We start from the raw sequence: 20491 nt of genomic DNA on the forward strand, positions 1-20491 counted from the left end.
GACGCTTTTGGTCACGTTGGAGTCAAGAAGACATTGCGACTTCTGTCTCCACAATATTATTGGCCTGACATCATCACCGATGTCTCAAAATATATTCGCCACTGTGACACTTGCCAGCGCTGCAAGAAGACGAAGACCAAGCGTTTCGGATCTTTGGAGTCACTACCACCAGCTGAACCACCATTTTATCTTCTGGCCATAGACACCATCGGAGGTTTTGCGAATTGTGGTTCTGAAAAAAGGTTCATTCACTTGGCCGTTGATCATGCCACTCGTTACGTGTGGGCTTTTGCGCACCGAAATGAGACCTGCGATGCGTACATTTCCTGCCTGAAGGGCATCTTATTTGCTGGAAAGCCTCGGAAGTTCCTCGGAAAGCCTCGGAACAGGATTCACCGCAGGCAAATTCAAGCAGTTCCTCAAACACAACAACATTCATCAGCTTTTCACAAGTTCTCAACGCCGCAGTGTAATGGCTTAAACGAGCGCACTAATCAGTCCATAGTTATCCGCCTCCGCTGCAAAATCAACGACGAAACGCGAAAACCATATACACGCCTTCTTCCAGAGGTTGTCGATTAGTACAAGACATCTCATGAAGTCACCGGCTACCCACCATGTTTTCTCATGTATGGCACACCATCATACCCCTGCCTCATCGCCAACACTGTCGAAACCCTGCAAGAAGCTCTTGCAAACGCAGTCCGCAATTCCCTCGCGTATCACGAGAAGAATAAGCTCATCTACGACAAGAAGTTTTTTTCCGTCAGAGCTCCAGGTGGGAGACTGTGTGTTATATGAAACACCCTGGCATCCCAACCGCGGCAAACTCTGTGCGATAATGGAAGGGCCGTATACTGTCCTACGCAAGATCTCTGCGGTAAACTACGAGATCGACCGCAGCGTGGCTCCACTCGGTCGTCAGACTGACATTGTCCATGTGTGGAGGCTAAGACTATATTACCCGCCACTACACCAAACACTCTCTCGCGGGGAAGGGGAAGCGTGTGACGTCCCGCAGATCGATGGTACGGGGCAGTTGGCCGGAATGGGAGATTAGCCACCAAGAGAAGGTGCGGTGCGGTAGTGGTGGACGAGGAAGAAGAAGTTGCTAATAAAGATGTTGGTTCGACGGACGCCATGTCTCCTGCGTTATATACATATATATATATATATATATATATATATATATATATATATATATATATATATATATATATATATATATATATATATATATATATATATAGAAATAAAGTTTGGCTGTTAAGAAAACCTCGCAAAGCAAAGGGGAGGATATGGTAGGTCATTGAAACAGATAAAGAATTTGGAAAGAAAGAAAGTGGAGAAAAAATGAAAAAATGCCCGCCAGGTGGCATCCGAACCCACAACCTACAGAATAGAAAATACCGGTACAGAAATACAGAATATATATATATCGAACACCGTACCGTGAGCGATGATGATGATGCACGACGGGAGAGGATTGGTTAATGTTAATGAGAATGATAATGTTACAGCGAGGCGGGAATGCAGGAGATTGCCCCGAGTGTATGAACAGTCCCTGGGAGTGTCCAGGCTGTGCTGACGCGAGATACGCGCTCACAATAATTTCCCCTCCGAGTGAAGGCGGGTGCCTGACCACCAATGTTCATGAAGTACGGCCCACAAAATGCTTCAGCCGTGACACGTGCACAATTTGTGTGCCTCGGTATCGACAGTCCAAGGGATCTTGACTAGGCGTGACACGACAGTTTACAGGGGATGTTTCTTCAAGAACCGTGTACGGGCCTGTCAAACGGTGAAGAAATTTTTCACATCGTCCTTGTCTTCGACTGGGCGTCCAAAGTAAGACCTCGTCACTAGGGCAGAACCGAACAGTACGGTGGCTGGCGTCGTAGCGATCCTTGCGGTCGTGCTGGCTGGCTTCAGTCTGCAGACGAGCCCTTCGACGGCAATAGTTTACACGGGAAAGGAACTGCTCTGAGGAGGGGCTTGAGGTCTACACGGGAGCCGATAAAAATGTGGTGTCCAGAATGAACGATGGGTCGCCGCCGAATACGAGGAAATATGGAGAGTAGCCGGTGGTCCGTTAACCTGCAGTATTATAAGCAAACGTAACAAATAGAAGAATTGTGTTCCACTTGGTCTGATCAGGTCGAATCTACAGGTCCGCGCAAAAGTAAACGGAGCACGGGAGCGGTGGCCGAACTGCATCGCTGCGCCGCGTGTGGGCGCCCACGGGAACCAAGGAACGCTGGTCGTGGCCTCCATGATCGGCTACCGGCGGCGCGCCGTCGCTTCATGATGATGATGATGATTAAAGGCCTCCCCTTTGAATCGAGGTGACGGCGTGCGCCATCTAGCCTATCTTAGTAGTTTGAATTTAAATTTAGTCCTTCAACTCGGAATTCTTTTTAATTCTGACCGGCCGCTACCCCTCGCTGGGATGTTATTTTATCGACTTCCCTGCTTGTTTTCCACCAATACTCTGGCCGCTGCTTAGTAATACCTACTGCTGACCAGTTCATGCTTCCATCAATTGCGAAGCCCAGTGCCTCAGGAAGTAGGACTTTCCCGCCAATTCTATACGGCTGAATCTTTTGGCATCCTATTACTATGTGGTCGATTGTTTCTTTATCCCTGCCACATGCAACACATGTCTCATCCTGTGAAGAATATTTGCTCCTGTAAGTTCGAGTTCTCAAGCAGCCAGCCCGCGCCTCAAAGAGCAACGCACTACCTTTATTGTTGTCATAAAAGTTCTCTTTCCAGATCTCTTTTTTGCTTGCTTTGTAGATTCCCAGCGATCCCTTCTTTTCCATCCTCTCTTTCCACCTGAGCGTCTCTGTTTCCTTCACTTGCTTTTTAACTGCCCCCCCCCCCTTGTTTATTTGCCGCGGTCAAGGTATATTTAGTCGCCAGCTTTCGTGTCCTCTTCCGCCATTGGGTGTCCACACTTTTAAGGTACACGTACCTGTGCACTCTGGCTGCCCAGTTCTTCCCATCTAAATGTCTAAGCCGCTCCTCAAAACGTATCTTTCTTTGCGCTTCCCTCGCCTCAAATGAAGCCCAAGCCCATATCGCCTTGTACCGCCTCATTTGTAGTCTTACTGTGAGCTCCCGGTGCTAATCTGACGACTGCCTTGTGGTTAACCTCTAGTCCCGACAGAATATCGGACTTTAAGCATAATACGGCCTTAGAGAACGTGAGCGCCGGCACCATTACCCCTTTCCAGATGCCTCGCACTACCTCGTACTTATTGTATCCTCAAAGTGCTCTATGTTTCATTACAGCTGCATTTCGTCTCCATTTCACTTTGAGGTATTCTTCATGGGCATTCAGGTAGCCTTTTCCTTCATTAAGCCAGATCCCCAAGCATTTGTACTTATTTACTAATGGTATGGCTTCCTGTTGAACTCTTATTGGCGCTGTATGAGCTTCCTCGTTGAACACCATGACTCCAGATTTCTGTGGGTTAAAATGTAGGCCTAGGTACGTTGCCTCATCCCCACAAATGTCGGCCAGTTTTTGAAAGTCTTCCGCATTATCTGCCAGCAACACTATATCGTCCGCGTACATCAATCCCGGAATCCGTTGCTCCACGAACTCTCCATTGCTTCGGTACGACAAGTCAAAGCCTAATCCACTCTCCTCCAATCGTCTTTCCATTCCTCTAATATAAAGTGTGAACAGCGATGGCGAAAGGGGGCACCCCTGTTTTAAACCTCTTCGAATGTACACGGGCTCTGTGCCTGTCCGCCCTTCCCATGTAATATGCGCCTTGTTATCCTCATATATTGCCCTTAGCAGCCCCACAAATTCTGACCCTATCCCCTCTTCTCCCAGTATATGCCACAGCAATCCACTATCTACGTTGTCATAGGCTCCCTTTATGTCCAGAAACAGTAACCATGTTGGTCTGCCCTGTGCTGCCGAAATTTCGATGGTCTGGGTTATTACGAAAATATTGTCTTCTAAGCGTCGACCCGGCCTAAATCCATTTTGCAGTTGCCCTAAACTACCGTTACTTTCCACCCACTTCAACAACTCGGCTTTGATGGCTTGTATAGCTAATCCATAGAGCACTGACGTGACTGTAATCGGCATGTAAGAGCTCGCCTCGTCCTTCTCTCCCTTGCCTTTATAGATCAACCTCATTCTGCTTTCGCGCCATTGCGTGGCAATCCTCTCGGATTTTATAGTGCGTTCGATGGCTCTATACAAGTGCGTCTTTCCCGCTGGTCCCAAATGGTTGATAATCTCTATTGGGATACCATCCGTTCCTGTTGCCATACTTTTGGGAACACTGTGTTCTGCTTCTTTCCAGTCCAAAAATTCGATAATAAATTTTTTATCTGTCGCTCTTCTATTGACCACATGTGTCCGGGTAGCCGATATCTCGCGTGTTTGGTCGAAAGTATTTGCTATGACTCCATGTAGGTATTTTAATGCGCTGTCCCCCAAGAGAACGTTACCGTCCCCGTCCTGTATCTGAGTCTGCACCTCTTTTGTCGTCGTTCCCAATGCTTTAATATGATTCCAGAATTTTTTGGGGGCGCTCTTATCCTTCTTACGTATGCCTGATACCCATTTCTAACTCGCAGTTTTAATCTTTGCTTGTACTAGTTTTTGCACCTCAAATTTCTTTTCTCGGTACCGGCTCCACCGTAACTGCACCTCTTCATCCTGATATCCCATTTGTTTTGCCTTTCTGTGCAATCTAGAAGCCTGTTGTCGCTCTTCAATAGCCAGTTTGATTTCCTTGTCCCACCAGCTTCGTGGTTTCCTTTTACCCCTCCAGCGGTTTTGTTTCCTTACTTTGTATATTTCCTTCTGTATACAACTCACAACCTCGTCATACTCCCACACCTTCGTGGGCTGGGCCTCTAATTCTCTTTCGATGCTATTGACGATGTCTGCTATCTGCTTTTCGCTTAATTTCGGGAGCCCAACCTCCGGTGTTTCCTGCCTAGCCCCTCCACTGTCAAATTTGAGGATTATACTCCTGTGGTCGCTGCCCAGGCTGTTTTCTCTTTCTTCGTCTATCGACATTTGGTTCAACCGCTCGTACGTGTGCTCTGATACCAGGCCGTAGTCTATGCAAGACTGTCTATTGCCGCTTTGCCGCGTTATCTGCCCGTCGCATTTCTGCTCCCGGTTAACTATTACCAGTTGCTGTTCTTCACACATATCTAGAATTATTGCGCCGTTATAGTCCTTATATCCATCTAGATCCTCAATATGGGTATTTAATCTCCTACCAATATCACTTCACCGGATTCCTTAAATTTCTTTATGTCCGTCCTGAGGCAGTCCACCCACTCTTTATTTTGTTCTCTGGCGTCCTTCCCTGTCCACAGATAGGCCACTCCCAACCGTGTCTTTTTTCCACCCACCGTTCCACAAACCCATAAGTGCTCATTACAGCCCTGATTCTCCCTTTTCCAATTCTCTCCTCGCCTAATCAACATTCCCACGCCCCCACCTTTCCTCTCTCCCGCTGCCCTGTTGCACCCCACCCATACGTAGTCACCCATCACTGGTGACTCCTCCATATCTCTCAGGTGGGTTTCAGTCAGGGCGTACACGTCAATTTCTTCTTTCTCGAGTTGGGTTTGTATCTCAATCCATTTTTCCTGCTTGCGGCCGCCTTCAATGCTTATATAACTAATTTTAGTTCCACGGTTTATTTTTCTTTTCTTTGCTTTACGTTTCCGCCGCCGTGCATCAATGCCCCCTCCTTCCTGCCTTTCGCTACCACCTCCACTCAGTCCGCCTTCTTCTTGAACGTTCGGGGCCCCCCTAAAAAAGCCACTGCGCGGGCAACCAGTCGGTGCCCTACACGCTCAGCTAGACGGCCACTGGAGTGTATGTAGTCGAACACAAACGCCCCGTTGCGGCCCGCACGGACCAGGTCCCGGTTCAGGTTGATCACCTCAAAATTCATCGTTTTACCCAGGGTCCAAAGCTCCCTGTTTGCCGCAACCACCACCCTTTCCACGTAGATCCCTTGTTTCTGCATGTCCGGCACCGTGCAGACCGCAATCTGCACATCCTCCGAGACCGCCCTCAGCTCGGTGACCCCCTCCGCAATCTGCTTTGCGAGCCCTCCCCCGCGTCTCTGCAACACATCGTTCTCACCCCCCATTATCACTACCAAGCTGCGGTCCTCCATTCTATCCCACAGCTGCCCCTTTGCTTGTTGCATTACTTCCCCGACTCTTTTTCCGGGAAGCTTGCTCACCTTCACGCGTTCGTCGTCTCCCACCCTCCCCTTAATCACCTCTCCCACCCTGGCCATGTTGGAGTCGCCGACAACGATGACTTGGCGCCTCCTCACGTCTTTAACCGGCCCTTTTGCAGGTGTTCGGGGTCTACTGTGGTTGACCACGGCAGCGAATGACCTGGCTGGCGATCCACCCCTTCCCGGCGTCGCCTCGGCGCTTTCTTTGCTACCCGAGTCCGCTCTGCGTCGACGGACACCACTCGTGGGCGCAGCATCAGTCGCCCCCTGTGGCTTTGCGTTCTCGCCGCCGTGCCGCTCGTCGTGCTGAGCCCGCGCACTCGCGTCGTCTCCTGCCGCTGGAGTCACGAGCTCTTCCACCCGATTTTCAAGCTGGGCCTGCTTTTCCCGAGCTTCGTCCAGTTCGGCCACCGCGCGCACTAACTGGGCGGTCTTTGCCTCTCCCGCCTTGTCAAGCTCGGCCACTCGCGCCTTAGGCTATGATGATGATGATGACGATTATTATTAGTGGATTTCCCTTTGAATCGGGGCGTCGGTTGTCAGCAACCGACTTGCCAGTTTTATTACGCCTACTCGCCCTACTCCCAGCTAACTTAATAGATTTGCATCCTCCCTCCCATCTCCCTCTCTTTCCTGTTTAAAAACTCATCGCCCCCACCCCCGTTTTTTTTCTCCCCTCGCTGTTCTAAATTCTCATCCGTATGATTACTCCGCCTGCGTACTCATTCCTTCCCGACTTTTCCTCCACCACCACTCCAGTCGCCTCTTCGTCACCTCCATGGCCTTGAAGTTGAGGTTCACCCTCGCCCCAAATCCCAAAGCCTCAACCAGCGTCGGTTCCCCCTCACCCCTCGGTGATCATATCTCTGTGCAGTTCCTGACGATATGGTCTATAGTTTCTCGATCACTGCCGCAGCACGCACATGTTTCATCCTGCTGCCTGTAGCTACCCGTGTATGCCCGGGTTCTCAGGCACCCTGCCCGTGCCTCGAAGAGCAAAGTACTGCCTCTCGTATTGTCATAGAATCCCTCCTTCTTAATTTCCCGTTTCTCTGCCCTATAACCCCCGAATTCATAGACCTATCTTAACTTAAGCAGCGAGCGTACTTCATGAAGTCCGCTCCAAGACAGCAGGCGGCTTGAACGGGTCTAAGACGACCTTCCCGTTTCATAGACGTTGGAGCGAGCTTGCTTCATCAAGTCAGGGGGCGACTTGAGCGGGGCGGCGACGGACGCGGCTGGGATCGAGAGTAACCGGGAATTATTTCGTTTAAGATGCAAATCAAGGTCATAAAACAGTCCCTTTAACTAAAAACCACCCATAGTAATTGTTAACAATGGTCTGTTTAAGCAAATAGCAATCCCCAATCATCTACAGTCAAAGCGTAACGCGTGTTTCAGACATTAGTGAATGTGATCTGGCAACCCGGGCGCTCGCAACCGAGCCGCATCGGCGTTCTCGACAGCGTTTCGTTGGTTTCATGTTCGTTTCTTCGTATTTTTGTGCGTGCGCAGCAAAAGGATCCAAGAAATGCGCAGAAAAGTTGCACTAAGGTTCACAGAAGGTGAAAAGACTCTTCTTGTGTTGGTTTTAAAGACGCGGCGAAGCAAATTATAGCGCAAGGATGACGTATCTTCCGTTGCAGCGAAAGCTTCCCAGTGGCGAGATGTTGCTACGGAATTTTAACTCCGTCTTTGGTGTCACAAAACGCGACGCGGCAGGACTGAACAATGCTGGAACAACATGAAGCAGAAGTGGAACGAGGAATGGTTCCGCGGAAAGCGAGAGGAATTGAAGGCCGGTAAGTAACACGTTCGCAATTTCGTTGAAAGACCCTAGCATTGCGCTACCGATAGATGTTACTGCCGTCGCGCCTTACGTTCGAAAGCTGCTTCTTTCACGCGTCCTGCTGTGATTTTTTTTGTGTGTTAAAAGAACTTTGCCGGTTCTTAAGGGCCGCGGATGTTATGTCATCCCTGTTTCGTTCTTGGATATAATAATAATCCGTTTCAACGTAGCCGAATTTTGAATCTCAAGCCTTTCAAAATAAAAAACCTCCCCTCAACAAGGATATACAAAATTTAGTAACCGAACCTGTAGTGTACCGCGCATCATGTGCACAAAGGAAATGTGTGCCAGCCAGATTCAGCTTCTGAACCCTGACAAATAATCTGTCCACATCCAGGTACTGAGAGCTTATCGGCAGTACTGTGAAACCCCAGCATACTGCAGTGCGTGGAGGCCTGCCCTAGCTATAGCACAGCAGCCTTAAAGTGAAGCTTTCATTTTCACCTTTCAACTACTGTCTACTATAGTTTGAAAGAGAAGTCAAAATGTGACCACAGAAGCACAAGTATATGTGTGTGTGCGTGTGACTATTTTCACTGGAATGCTGCTGTTAGAGCCATTTCAGTGCTCACATTCACTCCAGCCTTTTTTTTTTTTTACTGACGGTGTGTTACGCATTGCTTTCTAGGGGGAGGACCACTACCTCGACCCATGTCGCCGACCATGGAGATGGTTGGCATACGGCCTGAAAACAAGAATTACTTGGTCGGAACACGCCACCTGCTGCCTGTGCAGAGTCGACTGGTCCTACAGTTGGTGCAGGCAATGGTGGACAGCACCAGGGACACCGTGTTTATGCCACAGGTGGGTACAAATTTTCCATCTTTAGGGAAACAAACTGTCCAACATCTCTGAGCTGCAGTGCAGTGAGGGCTCGTGGTTGAATTAATTAGCTTTGGTTTCTAAACAGGGGCCTAATCACGTGTGAATCCATTTTGCCGCAGAAGAAAGAAAAAGCAGTGGCCATCCGCATTTTTTTTAGCACGCAGGTTTAATGCAGGCTGCTGCAGCCTGTTTTCTGGTTGAGGCTGAAAAATGAAAGGTCAGCTCATGTTAAAGGGGCCGTGAAGACAAAATAAAGTTTGGTTGACTGGAAAGATTGCCTCGTTAGAATAACACTGCACAAATTTTAACACAGACTTGACTCAAATAAATGAAATAATGAGGAAAACAGATAATGGGTTTGCAATACCCTAGCTACTTTTCCGCACTGAACTGACGACGTATTATTGGCAGCTCGCTGCAATTCGCTGAGGCTGACAAAATCCGATGCAAAGTACAAAGCTTGCAGAACAAGATCTCTGCATTGACATTTAGTGCACATGCTTTTTATAGCAGTAGCAAGTGTTGGGTAAACAGTAGAAGTTACAAGTGAATACATAAACTTAGAAGAAAGGTGTATTTTGTCTTAATGGCCCCTTTAAGGACCCCCAGGTGGTCTAAATTCTTAGCTATCCACTACGGTGCGTCTCGTAATCACCTCAGTTGCACTTCGGTGTAACGATGGAGTGACGTGTCCTGCACACCAGCCTTACGTGTGGCATACTGCTCTCTAATAGACGTTGCACACACACAAGGACGCAGTGTTGAAAACTCAAACACTGCTTTACTTTAGTTTTTTTGTCTTTTGGTGCGAATTACTTGGACAAGCAGGCTGGCGACACGTCACGCCGCGGCTGCCCCACAAACATAGTTCTCCGCAGCTACAGTGCGCACCTTTTTTACTTGCATGCCATCACATTTACCTGTCACATGGCACGCTCTAAGCTAACTCTAAGTTTTGCCCCAGGCCATGTGCTGAAAAAACGGAGTGGTAACTCACATGGCCCCTTTAATTCCCCGTACATACTCAAATGGCTGTATAAAGAGTAAGGCAGCCAATTTGTGTATCGTGGAATAGGCAGTGGCGTCACCTTTGCCTTGAAAGGAAGATCACCTCCACCTACCCTTCCGTGCACTCACATATCGCATAAGATTTCACATTCAACAGATATAGTTTGCTTGTTCATTTCAGATGACTCATCCAAGCCAGACTCATCTACGGGGGAAACATGGGCTGTGACAGCGCAAGATGACAGTCTACCATGAGAGTCTCTTTGGGAGCCAAGTCTGGTGGCGGCAGCTACAGCTTCCGCAGCCGGCAGTTGCAGCGGCAGTGATGCAGCAGCGCCCGCTACGGAGGCCGCAGGGCATCCAAACGGTCATATGGCTCTCCTCGAGTGAAAGCTCTGGGCTGACGATAACCCGAGGGTGGAGCTCCTGCAGGAGGAGCACAACCTGCACCTTCTGCTGATAAGGAGGTGCACCTGAGAAAATACAGCTAGAGGACCAGCTGATAAACCAGCAAAAAGAGCTTGAGTTAGAGCTCCTGAGTATAAAATTAAGCGTGAGAAAACTTTGCTCGCCCAGGCTTTGGAGTGAGAATTCGACAGGAGCCCGTGTAGTCGGGATGAAGGGAGAGAGAATTTTATCGTATTGCGAGCAGGAGGATGTTGTCAGGGCCTTGTCCTTTCTGGAGTGGTGTTTCTTGTTGGACTGTGTTGGACACCAGCCGATGAACTTTTAAAAACAAAAACAAACGACATTTTGGATTTTCTAGAGTTTTGTTGTCCATAGGCAAACCAAAACGTGTTTGTCTTTGAAAGGTTTGGATCTCTTGTTTTGCCAGTGTTTTTTTAATTTTTATGGCCAAGGCTTTGCAACAGAAATAATAAAAGTATGTGTAAGCTCTGTGATTTCAGTCTGCTGCCTTTATTTGACAAATGTGGCTATTAGAGCTTTTAGGAGTACTTGAACAAAACCAAATGCCTTCGTACAGGCATTTTGTTACTGGTCAGGTATTTTTCTTTGCACACTCTAGTGGCAGCTTTTTTGCACTAAGGGCAACAAGAATGGCGAGCAATTTAGAATAAAATACAGAAATACTTAGCGGACAGGGAACTACTTGCTTGATTCGAATTGAAACGTGGATGTTCATGTAGGTGCGTTGCAGTGATGTTTGCTGCTTGAGCAACATCAGCGTTTTGTGAATATGTGCGTCTCCAGCTCACAGTATTGAATCTACGTAGGAGTCGCTGCCCAAGTTCAGTCATCAATATCCACTTTTGTCATGCATCAAGCTAACAAACCCCACAAGAAGGCTATAGCAGGATAATGCAATTCACAAGAAAATAACGGTTTGAGGAACATGTGAAAATCACACGATATCAGTGATGGAGTTTGCGGCCAGCCAACCCGGTTGTTGCAAAAACATTTATTTAAGCCTATTAAAATCAAGTAAATGTGGGTGGCCTCTTTAGTTCAGCAAGCCAAGAACAATCACTGCTGTTCTAGCCCGAAGATGAAGTGTTCCCCAGTCTTTACGTGACAGCTATTCAGGCGGCAAAAGAAAAAAAAAAGAGTGACGCCGAAGCATTCCCCACAATTTCTTTTCGGCTTGCTTAAAAAGTAGCACTTAAGTGCGGTCTCCACATAACTGTGTGTAACATCAGGCTATTCGTTATAATTGTTCAAGAAATTACCACCCGTTTATCTCAGCGAGCACGTCGTAACTGGTAAGTGTGGGTTGGCGTCCCCAGATGACGGAGTGGAGACTATAGCCAGCAACTCGCACTGCCCGTGTCGTCACTGGGACTGGAGTTAGTGTTGTAGTACACGGTCGACAAAAGCCATTTTCAATAAACATGACTGTGTAATTGTATTGGGCCCTAGGTTCCATTGGATTGTGCTGCCTGAATGCTAGCATGCAGTTAACACGCCAACTACGCTGTTTGGTTACCTCACAAATGACCTTACTGATTACACTGTAGAGTAAAAAAAATTGGAGTTGCAATAACTCTGTGCATGTGAGACCACTTTTGGGGCCAGAAGAACTGGGTGTAACTGAAGGCCAGTCCTTTAATGCAAAACAAAGATGTATGCTGTATACATGGTCCCTCTCAAGGAGAAACTTGCGCACTATAACCTGCACAACATTCCCTTTTCGTTGGATTTACTGTGTAGACCAAAAACACTGTTAACAATCACACAATGTTGCAACAAAGAGAAAAAACAACACCAGGAGATGTTCAAACTAACCACGTGAAGCCACTTTCGGGAGGGATGCGACAAGGTATACTCGGTGACAAGTTCAAGGGATACCGAAGCGCAAAAGCAAGTTGGCTGATATCAGTCATCAGAGGGCCGTGAATGGCAATAATACTATTTGCAGCACTACCTCGACGCGACCGGGAAGTGCACCAGCCGCTCAAACAGTGGCTTTTTTCCGATCAGCTCCGTCACCCTCTTTAGGGTGTGGCACACAGTAGGTTTCACCAGTCTCCCGTAGCTGCTTGAAAGGAGCCGGCGCCGTAAAAACTGGCGAAAACGCAGGGTCAGCATCAGCTGCTGCAGTGTAGGCAGTGGCAGTCCCCGGCGATCATCGTACACCGGCTTTGGTGGCCGCTCAACGATTGCAGCGGTATTTTCGGCTTTTCGTCGTATACGCGTCACCAAACACAACATCAGTGGCACGACACACTGCCCCGAAGCCGGCGATCCATCGCGCAACGTCGCGCCGCTGCCGCTACCGGTGCCGAGCCGCCATGTTGGAATAACGAAGCGACGAAGTTGCCTTCAAGTTCGGCTTTTCGTCGTATACGCGTCACCAAACACAACATCAGTGGCACGACAGACTGCCTCGAAGCCGGCGATCCATCGCGCAACGTCGCACCGCTACCGCTGCCGAGGCGCCATGTTGGAATAACGAAGCGACGAAGTTGACTTCAAGCTTTCAAGGTAGCTACGAAGCAGACTTGAATTTCGGCCTACCAAGATCAGTCGAAGTACGGTTGAAGTGCGATCGAAGAGCGGGTTGGGTCTATGAATTGAGGGAAGCCGACTTAGACGGCGGCAAGTTAAGCTCGGTTTAAGTTGAGAAGAAGATACATCTATGAACTCGGGGGTAAGTCTCTAGGAATTTTTTTCGCTTCCCTGCTCTGTGCCCACTTCGTCGTCTCTGCTGCCTTTAACTGCTGTGTAAACACCACTTTCCCCTACTGCATTTCCGTACCGCTTGGTCAGCTGTCTGGCCCTCCGTCTTCACCGCGTGTAGAGTTCCTGTATATAGCTCCCGCAGGGAGCTAAGAGTTGCGCGACCGACCGCCATCTTTGTTATCCGGATTGCTGCGGGAAAGCCGCCCGTCGCGAGTGAAGGAGCCACGCCGCCACGCTTCCGACGGCGGCGACGCGCGGTGGGGGCGCTTCGGTCGGCGGCGCCTTACGGCGGCTACGCTGGATTCCTGCGGTGCCGCCCGCGTCGGCGGCTGCGGCGCAGCCGTAGTGGGGGCTTCTCTGCGCGGCATGGATAACCGGAGTGTCGCAATCACGGCGGCGCGTGGAAAAGGGTCGCGCAACTCTTAGCTCCCTGCGGGAGCTATATACAGGAACTCTAACCGCGTGTTGCTAATGGCGCCGCCTCGCGGCGGGTGTCGGAGTTAGCACAATTACACCGCTCCCCTTGCTTCCGCGCCAAATGGGACGGCCAGAGCAACGGCACGCCGCCGGCAACAAATCGCGGAGGCCACGCGCTGGGGCGGTATTCTTGTAACTGTCCCTTTCGAAAACGTCCCTTTTGCGTCCCTTTCATCGTGACGTAGTTCCGGTTAAGCAGTGGGCCTTTTATTCAAATAGCGTAACTGTTCTCACAAACGCCTTTTAAAGAACTGAAACCGCACCAGAGTATCTCCTATGTGTTTATTGTTCCGCGAGTGAACCGCGACGAAAAATCGTTTGCTCCAAATCGTCTGCTCCGAGTAGCCACCAGAGCTCTTCGATGTAGGCAGTTGCCAAACTCCGCATCAAAAAACAGCCCGCGCCTGGACCCCCCTACTTTGGATCGTGCGTACCGTGGCGCCACTGCGGCCGCGGCATGCACTATCCAAAACACAAAATAATTATTCAAACTGATAATTTAAGGTTAAATATTGTTTTAAAGTGCATCATTCTTTATGTATGTGCTTTCTTAAGTTATTCATTGCTATCTTAACTCCGGTTTTTAAGTGGTGATTGTTTCTGCGTCCGCGCATCTGCCTCGACCAATTAGCGCTGGTGCGGGCACTCCGGCACAACATAGGTCCGAACTGAAGTATGAAATTCGGAGTTATCATTTGGCCTACAGCTCATTGTATGCCAAAAATAATCCAGTAGCCGATCAAGCAGCTCTAAATAATCAGTTTCAGGTGGCATAAAGCCGTCTAAGCGACTTATTTATTTTTTTGTGGCCAGAAGACCGAAGAGGACGTGCAGCAGACGACAGTGCGTAAGCGACAGTTGACCCTATGGTCGCATTTCTCTTTACTACTTTTGCTCCGTAAGTATATAAAACACTTGCATAGTTCAACACATTGGGCTCCTTCGGCATAACAAATTTACGTAAGCGCTCAAATATCATTTTTCACCCAGGTCGTCGAGCGGCGAGCAAGTTGTATAGTTTATTTTGTCACCAAAAGATGGCGCCACTGTAAAACAAGATCCAAAGCAGTGGACCAATCTCAGGGCCACTTTTTGATACATGGGCCTGTGAAGGTTCCAGGCGTCAGCGACGCTGCAAAGTCGAACGCGTGGGAAGCGGCGGTTCCCTGAAGGGCTTTATTGGCGGTGAGCGCGAAGACAGGCGGCGCTGCGAAGCGCCCCTCCATGACGTCAGCTTAGGGATTCTCGCATTTGTCGTCTGCTTCACTCAGGATCGCTCTCCCTGCCGTTTCTTTGCGCTCGGTCAACGTCTGATGCTTGTCCGCACCAGAATTGGCGTGTGCGTAACTTTTTATCATAATAATAGGCTTAAAATCGCATACACTAGCTCATGGTGTCAATTAAAGTATAGTTTCGGATACCGCTACGGGAAAAACCACGTTGTTTAGGGCGCGATCGCGGTGGCGTAGCACAAACCTTCTCATTGTATTTGCATGTGAATAAACAAAGCACGCTGCGGATATGCACCTTCTTGTACGCAGCCGTAATGAAAGCCAATTTGTGAAGAAGGGAATGTATGCCATACAAAATGAAGGAAATATCCACATGACCTTTGTGAGGCTCCCAAACATCCCGAAACCTCCTAATAAGAAGTTGGTGACGGCGCAGAAAAATTAATGCGCTGGGCAGGAAAAAAAAGCAAGAAACATTAATCCGATACAAGACAACAACGAAAGAAACAGAAGAAAGCCGCTTTATTTCCTGCTGTGCGATAAGAGTGTAGAGGCCGCTGCTTGGTACGTAGTATTAGACTGTTGAGTCTTCATAGGGGCATCTCAAAAATACTGCATGAAAGCCTACGCATTTTGAATACTTATCGAGAAGCTCTGATCGCTGATCCTCGCGAATAAGCAAGAAAGGACGAGTTACACACGATCTTCTGACTGATACTCTGAAGAAAGTTGTTCTCTATCTCTTCGTGTGTTGCAAACTTGTGGGGGATGCAGCTTCAAATTATTCAGATGCGTCAGAAGCTGGCAAAATAACTGAGTCGCTAGAAATACGCTTTTTAACGCACTACAGCAACGAAGCGGGCGATTTCTAGCCCAGGCACTGTTGCCCCTCACAAGCGGAGTGTAGCAGACGACAGCGGCGCGAATCCCTAAGCCGACGTCAAATCCAGGGGGCGCCACTCAAAGATCTCACCGCCAATAGCAGCCAGCTTGCTAAGAGCGAACGGGCTTTGATCATGCCGCCTGCGCGGAGACGAATTGTCTTGAGCCTCAGCTGGGCTGCGACGTTGTTTTGAGCAGTGTGTTGCAAGGCACAGTGCGAGCATGGGAAAGCGTGGGTCGGATGCCTCGGGGGCCGCCGACGCGCGCGTTTTTCCATTAGCAGGTTGTAAAACCATTTAGTCCGTCGAGCGGCTGGAGACGGGGAGGGTGGAGCTGTCAACTGTGGTTAGACAGTGGCCGATTTACGGCTTGGCCAGTGCGTGCGCGGGGTGGAGGCTCGCGGGCGAAGGTGCGCGCGTTGCGGCCCGGGATGGGCGCGGCAGAGGCGACGCCTGAGCCGGCCGCCGTGTCCTTTTGTCCCTACGCGCTGTTTCTGGCCCACGGTCCAATTAAAGGGGCATCGCCTGTCAACGGCGGAGAATCTTGGGGACGCGCCGGGTCGTTAAGACGGATGTTTATGGGTTTCAGCTGGCTTGAGTAGCTGTCCGGTCTCGGACGAGATGCGTGGGAACAGGCGATGCTGACCGTTTTCGTAGGAGCTTGCCCCGGGCGCTTGCACGTGTTTCCTCTGATGTTTGAGTGTTTGTTGTGTTTGTTTGGTTTACTTTTGATCTCTTCCTTGTTTTTCTGGTGAGAGAGTGACCAACGTTTGAGGGTTGCGGGGGGCGTTGCCTACCGTGGTTTCGGCCCGGATTTGGTGATACATCCAATCAGGTCGCCGGGAGATACTGATTGGCCGGTGTATCGGGGGTGGAGCCTAAGTAACCCACCAAAACCACGAGACACGAGGTCTCGGGGTCGAATCCTCAGGGTTTAATGTGCTATGCACGGCCGGCGTATTGCCGGGCTAGCCAGGTCAGGCTAGGGAGGATCTCACCACTTGGGTAGTTTTAGGTCAGGGTCCGTCGCTGACGGGGGTGCCGCGTGCACAAAGTTTTAGCTGACCTAGAAACCCATTTTATTTCTTACTCTGTCAACTTCAGTCTGTAAATATCCTGTATATGTCTCTCCGTGTAAATACACAGTTTCTAAAACCCTCAACAACTCTCATCGTCGTCGTGCCATCAGTGCCGTCACCATCAGGCACCAACGCAGATCATCATCATCATCAACAACATGAAGAAGAACATCGAACCTAAACATTTACTGGCGCAGTCGACAGGATCTGCGAGGCGCGACGACAAGGAGGGCGACGACTGAAGAACAACAAGTAAGGGCGCATCTGCAACGGGCTTGCCGGGGACCAGCAGGAGCAACGAAGGCGTCGACATAGCGTCGGCGTCGGAGCGACTACTGGGGAAGCAGCGCATCAGGTGTGTGACTGCGGACACTGACTGAACGCCGTGTGATCGTGCGGTGAGGAGCAGCAGGGAAGACAGACCACTTGGAAGACGACGGCGTCGGTCACAGCGCGTCGTGCGGCGAGTCCCTTTGCCTTCACCCGTGCGCGATCACTGCCGTTAAGTCAGGGCATGAATTAGCGTAAACTACGATTTAGTGCGTACAGCTAATCATGGCGAGTAAGAATCGCTCAGTCGAAGCGATGGAAGCAGAGCTCAGGGCTGTTCGGGAAAACATTAGGCATTTAGAGCGGGAGCTCGAGCTAATGGAACAGCGCGAAAGAGCCCGACAGTTGCCGCGGCGGGAAGCGGCAGAACAAAAGCTGTGTGAGGCGACGCCGCATTGTCAGCCGAGCACCGATGAGGCGGCCGTGGCAGAGGCGGGGGGACGCGCGTGCGTCGCACTCGTTGCGGCCGCCGCAGGGGTTCACGAGCCGCCGCCCGACCCCACCGCGGGGTGGTCAGTTGATTCAGACCGCGAAAAGGATAGAGAGACCGCACGCGAGTGTCTGGTCTCACGCCGGTGCGGGATTGCGATCCCGGGAGCGGAGCCTTCAGGTCAGTTGGCGAATGCTCAGGAGCCGGGGCCGGCCACCGAGGCTGTAAAAGAGAAGGGTGAGGCGACGCAGCATTGCCCGCCGAGTGCCAACGGAGCAGCGGCTGTTGCTTTCCCAGCGGCAGAGGTGGGATTCGAATGCGTCGCAGTTGGTGCAGTCGCACCACGGCTTCAGGAGTCGCCGCCCGGTGCTGGCTCGGAGCGGTCAGTAAATCCAGACCGCGGGCAATCTCAGGAGAACGCAAGCGAGGGTGTAGACCTAAACCACCGTGAGGCTGTAATCCAGGTAATCGAGCAGAAGGGGCAGACTAACGGCGCGGTCGCCGTATCTGAGGCCGCGAAGCGTAGTGTTCGCCATCACCGCTCGCAGAGCGACGCGGTGGGCAGGCACTGTGCTTCGGCAGCGCTCGGCCCGCGAGGTGTTCTCGACGACACGGAGTGTCGGAGGGAGCCGGCTGTCGCGCTTCCGCGAGAGAAGCAGAGCGACAGGGTCAAGCAGGACGCGCGGGTATGGCCAAAACGCCCCTGGGACATTGTTCTGCTGCAGGCAGACGAGAGGTGCGTACAGGGCTCGGCGGAGCAAGGGCTAAAGCCGCTCGAAGTTGAACGTCCTTTCGCGCAGGAAAGATCGCGCGAACGGACAGGCGAGCGCAGGTGTTCTTGGAATGAGGGAGAGACCGACCCTTTGAGTATGGGCAAGTGCTTGTTCACTCGCAAGGGCCATCCAGGCGAGGTTTCTTATTGTCGAGTCAGGGGTAGCTTCACACCCAGGCGCGGGGAGTTTTCTCCGGCGCAGGTTGAATACCCAGTGGCTGTAAAGCGCTCATTTTGGGTGGCCTGGGGCTGTTTCGGTCAGGTGTGGCTTTTCGGTGGCCAGGTTGAGGTCGAGGTAGATTTGCGCCGAGGGGCAGCTCTGTGCGAGGACGGAAGGGTGTCCATTTTTCTGCGGTGTTCCTAAGGGAGCGGCAGTGTTCGCATGCGGGTGCATGGCGAAGGAACCCTACTGTGCAATCGAGAACTTCGTGTCGCAACAATGACTGGTCGTGCTGCTGAAGACAGCGATACGAGACGTTGCGCACTGGCTGTGTGTTTGTTTCACTAGCGGAGCACACCGAACTGTACGCTGTGTAGCGAACGTGGTGCTACACCGGACATATGTGCCTTCGTTTGGAACTCTAATTATTTTGGGGGTTGTCCTTGTCGAAGGGTTGGTGTGTGCATGGAAGCTCGTGTTAGCGTGTTTTCCGGGTACAAGTATATGAATTGTTTTCACTGTCGCTTTGCACCCCTGGATTTTGTTTGTGTTATTTCCGTAGCGACCAGTGGGCCCCTACGTGAATCTTGTGACGGGCGTGTGAAGGTTCCAGGCGTCAGCGACGCTGCAAAGTCGAACGCGTGGGAAGCGGCGGTTCCCTGAAGGGCTTTATAGCAGCCAGCTTGCAAATAGCGAACGGGCTTTGGATCATGCCGCCTGCGCGGAGACGAATTGTCTTGAGCCTCAGCTGGGCTGCGACGTTGTTTCGAGCAGTGTGTTGCAAGGCACAGTGCGAGAATGGGCAAGCGTGGGTCGGATGCCTCGGGGGCCGCCTGCGCGCGCGTTTTTCCATTAGCAGGTTGTAAAACCATTTAGTCCGTCGAGCGGCTGGAGACGGGGAGCGTGGAGCTGTCAACTGTGGTTAGGCAGTGGCCGATTTACGGCGATAGCTTTCCTTTTGTTGGCCAGTGCGTGCGCGGGGTGGAGGCTCGAGGGCGAGGGTGCGCGCGTTTCGGCCCGGGATGGGCGCGGCAGAGGCGACGCCTCAGCCGGCCGCCGTGTCCTTTTTTCCCTACGCGCTGTTTCTAGCCCACGGTCCAATTAACGGGGCATCGCCTGTCAACGGCGGAGAATCTTGGGGACGCGCCGGGTCGTTAAGACGGATGTTTATGGGTTTCAGCTGGCTTGAGTAGCTGTCCGGTCTCGGACGAGATGCGTGGGAACAGGCGATGCTGACCGTTTTCGTAGAAGCTTGCCCCGGGCGCTTGTACGTGTTTCCTCTGATGTTTGAGTGTTTGTTGTGTTTGTTTGGTTTACTTTTGATCTCTTCCTTGGTTTTCTGGTGGGAGAGAGTGACCAGCATTTGAGGGTTGCGGGGGGCGTTGCCTACCGCGGTTTATGCCCGGATTTGGTGATACATCCAATCAGGTCGCCGGGAGATACTGATTGGCCGGTGTAGCGGGGGTGGAGCCTAAGTAACCCACCAAAACCACGAGACACGAGGTCTCGGGGTCGAATCCTCGGGGTTTAATGTGCTATGCACGGCCGGCGTATTGCCGGGCTAGCCAGGTCAGGCTAGGGAGGATCTCACCACTTGGGTAGTTTTAGGTCAGGGTCCGTCGCTGACGGGGGTGCCGCGTGCACAAAGTTTTAGCTGACCTAGAAACCCATTTTATTTCTTACTCTGTCAACTTCAGTCTGTAAATGTCCTGTATATGTCTCTCCGTGTAAATATACAGTTTCTAAAACCTTCAACAACTCTCATCGTCGTCGTGCCATCAGTGCCGTCACCATCAGGCACCAACGCAGATCATCATCATCATCAACAACATCAAGAAGAACATCGAACCTAAACATTTACTGGGCCTATGGGGAGTTTCGCAACTCCTATATCCAGTAACTCTGAGTAGCCACGGCTCATAGCTCCGCCGTGCTTGCATGTCATTACATCCGGGTGTTCGCTTTTAGCCAATCAGGGCTCGCTCAAAAGGGACACTTTTGAAAGGGACAGAACACGGGAATACCGTCCCTGGGGCCCTATTCTCGACTGCACAAATTG

At 50.9% G+C, this 20491-nt stretch overlaps 1 long non-coding RNA gene across 1 annotated transcript; it reads left to right on the forward strand.

Moving 5' to 3' along the window:
- The first annotated feature begins 7858 nt into the window (after window positions 1-7858).
- LOC144155340 (uncharacterized) lies at window positions 7859-10159 on the forward strand. The gene is made up of 3 exons (XR_013319563.1): window positions 7859-8050; window positions 8726-8901; window positions 10112-10159. It is a non-coding gene; the product is annotated as an uncharacterized LOC144155340 (long non-coding RNA).
- The last annotated feature ends 10332 nt before the right edge of the window (window positions 10160-20491 follow it).

The sequence above is a fragment of the Haemaphysalis longicornis genome, unplaced genomic scaffold, assembly GCF_048455015.1.
Source record: "Haemaphysalis longicornis isolate Haplotype H1 unplaced genomic scaffold, Haemaphysalis longicornis Haplotype H1 scaffold_1, whole genome shotgun sequence".
Taxonomy (NCBI): domain Eukaryota; kingdom Metazoa; phylum Arthropoda; class Arachnida; order Ixodida; family Ixodidae; genus Haemaphysalis; species Haemaphysalis longicornis.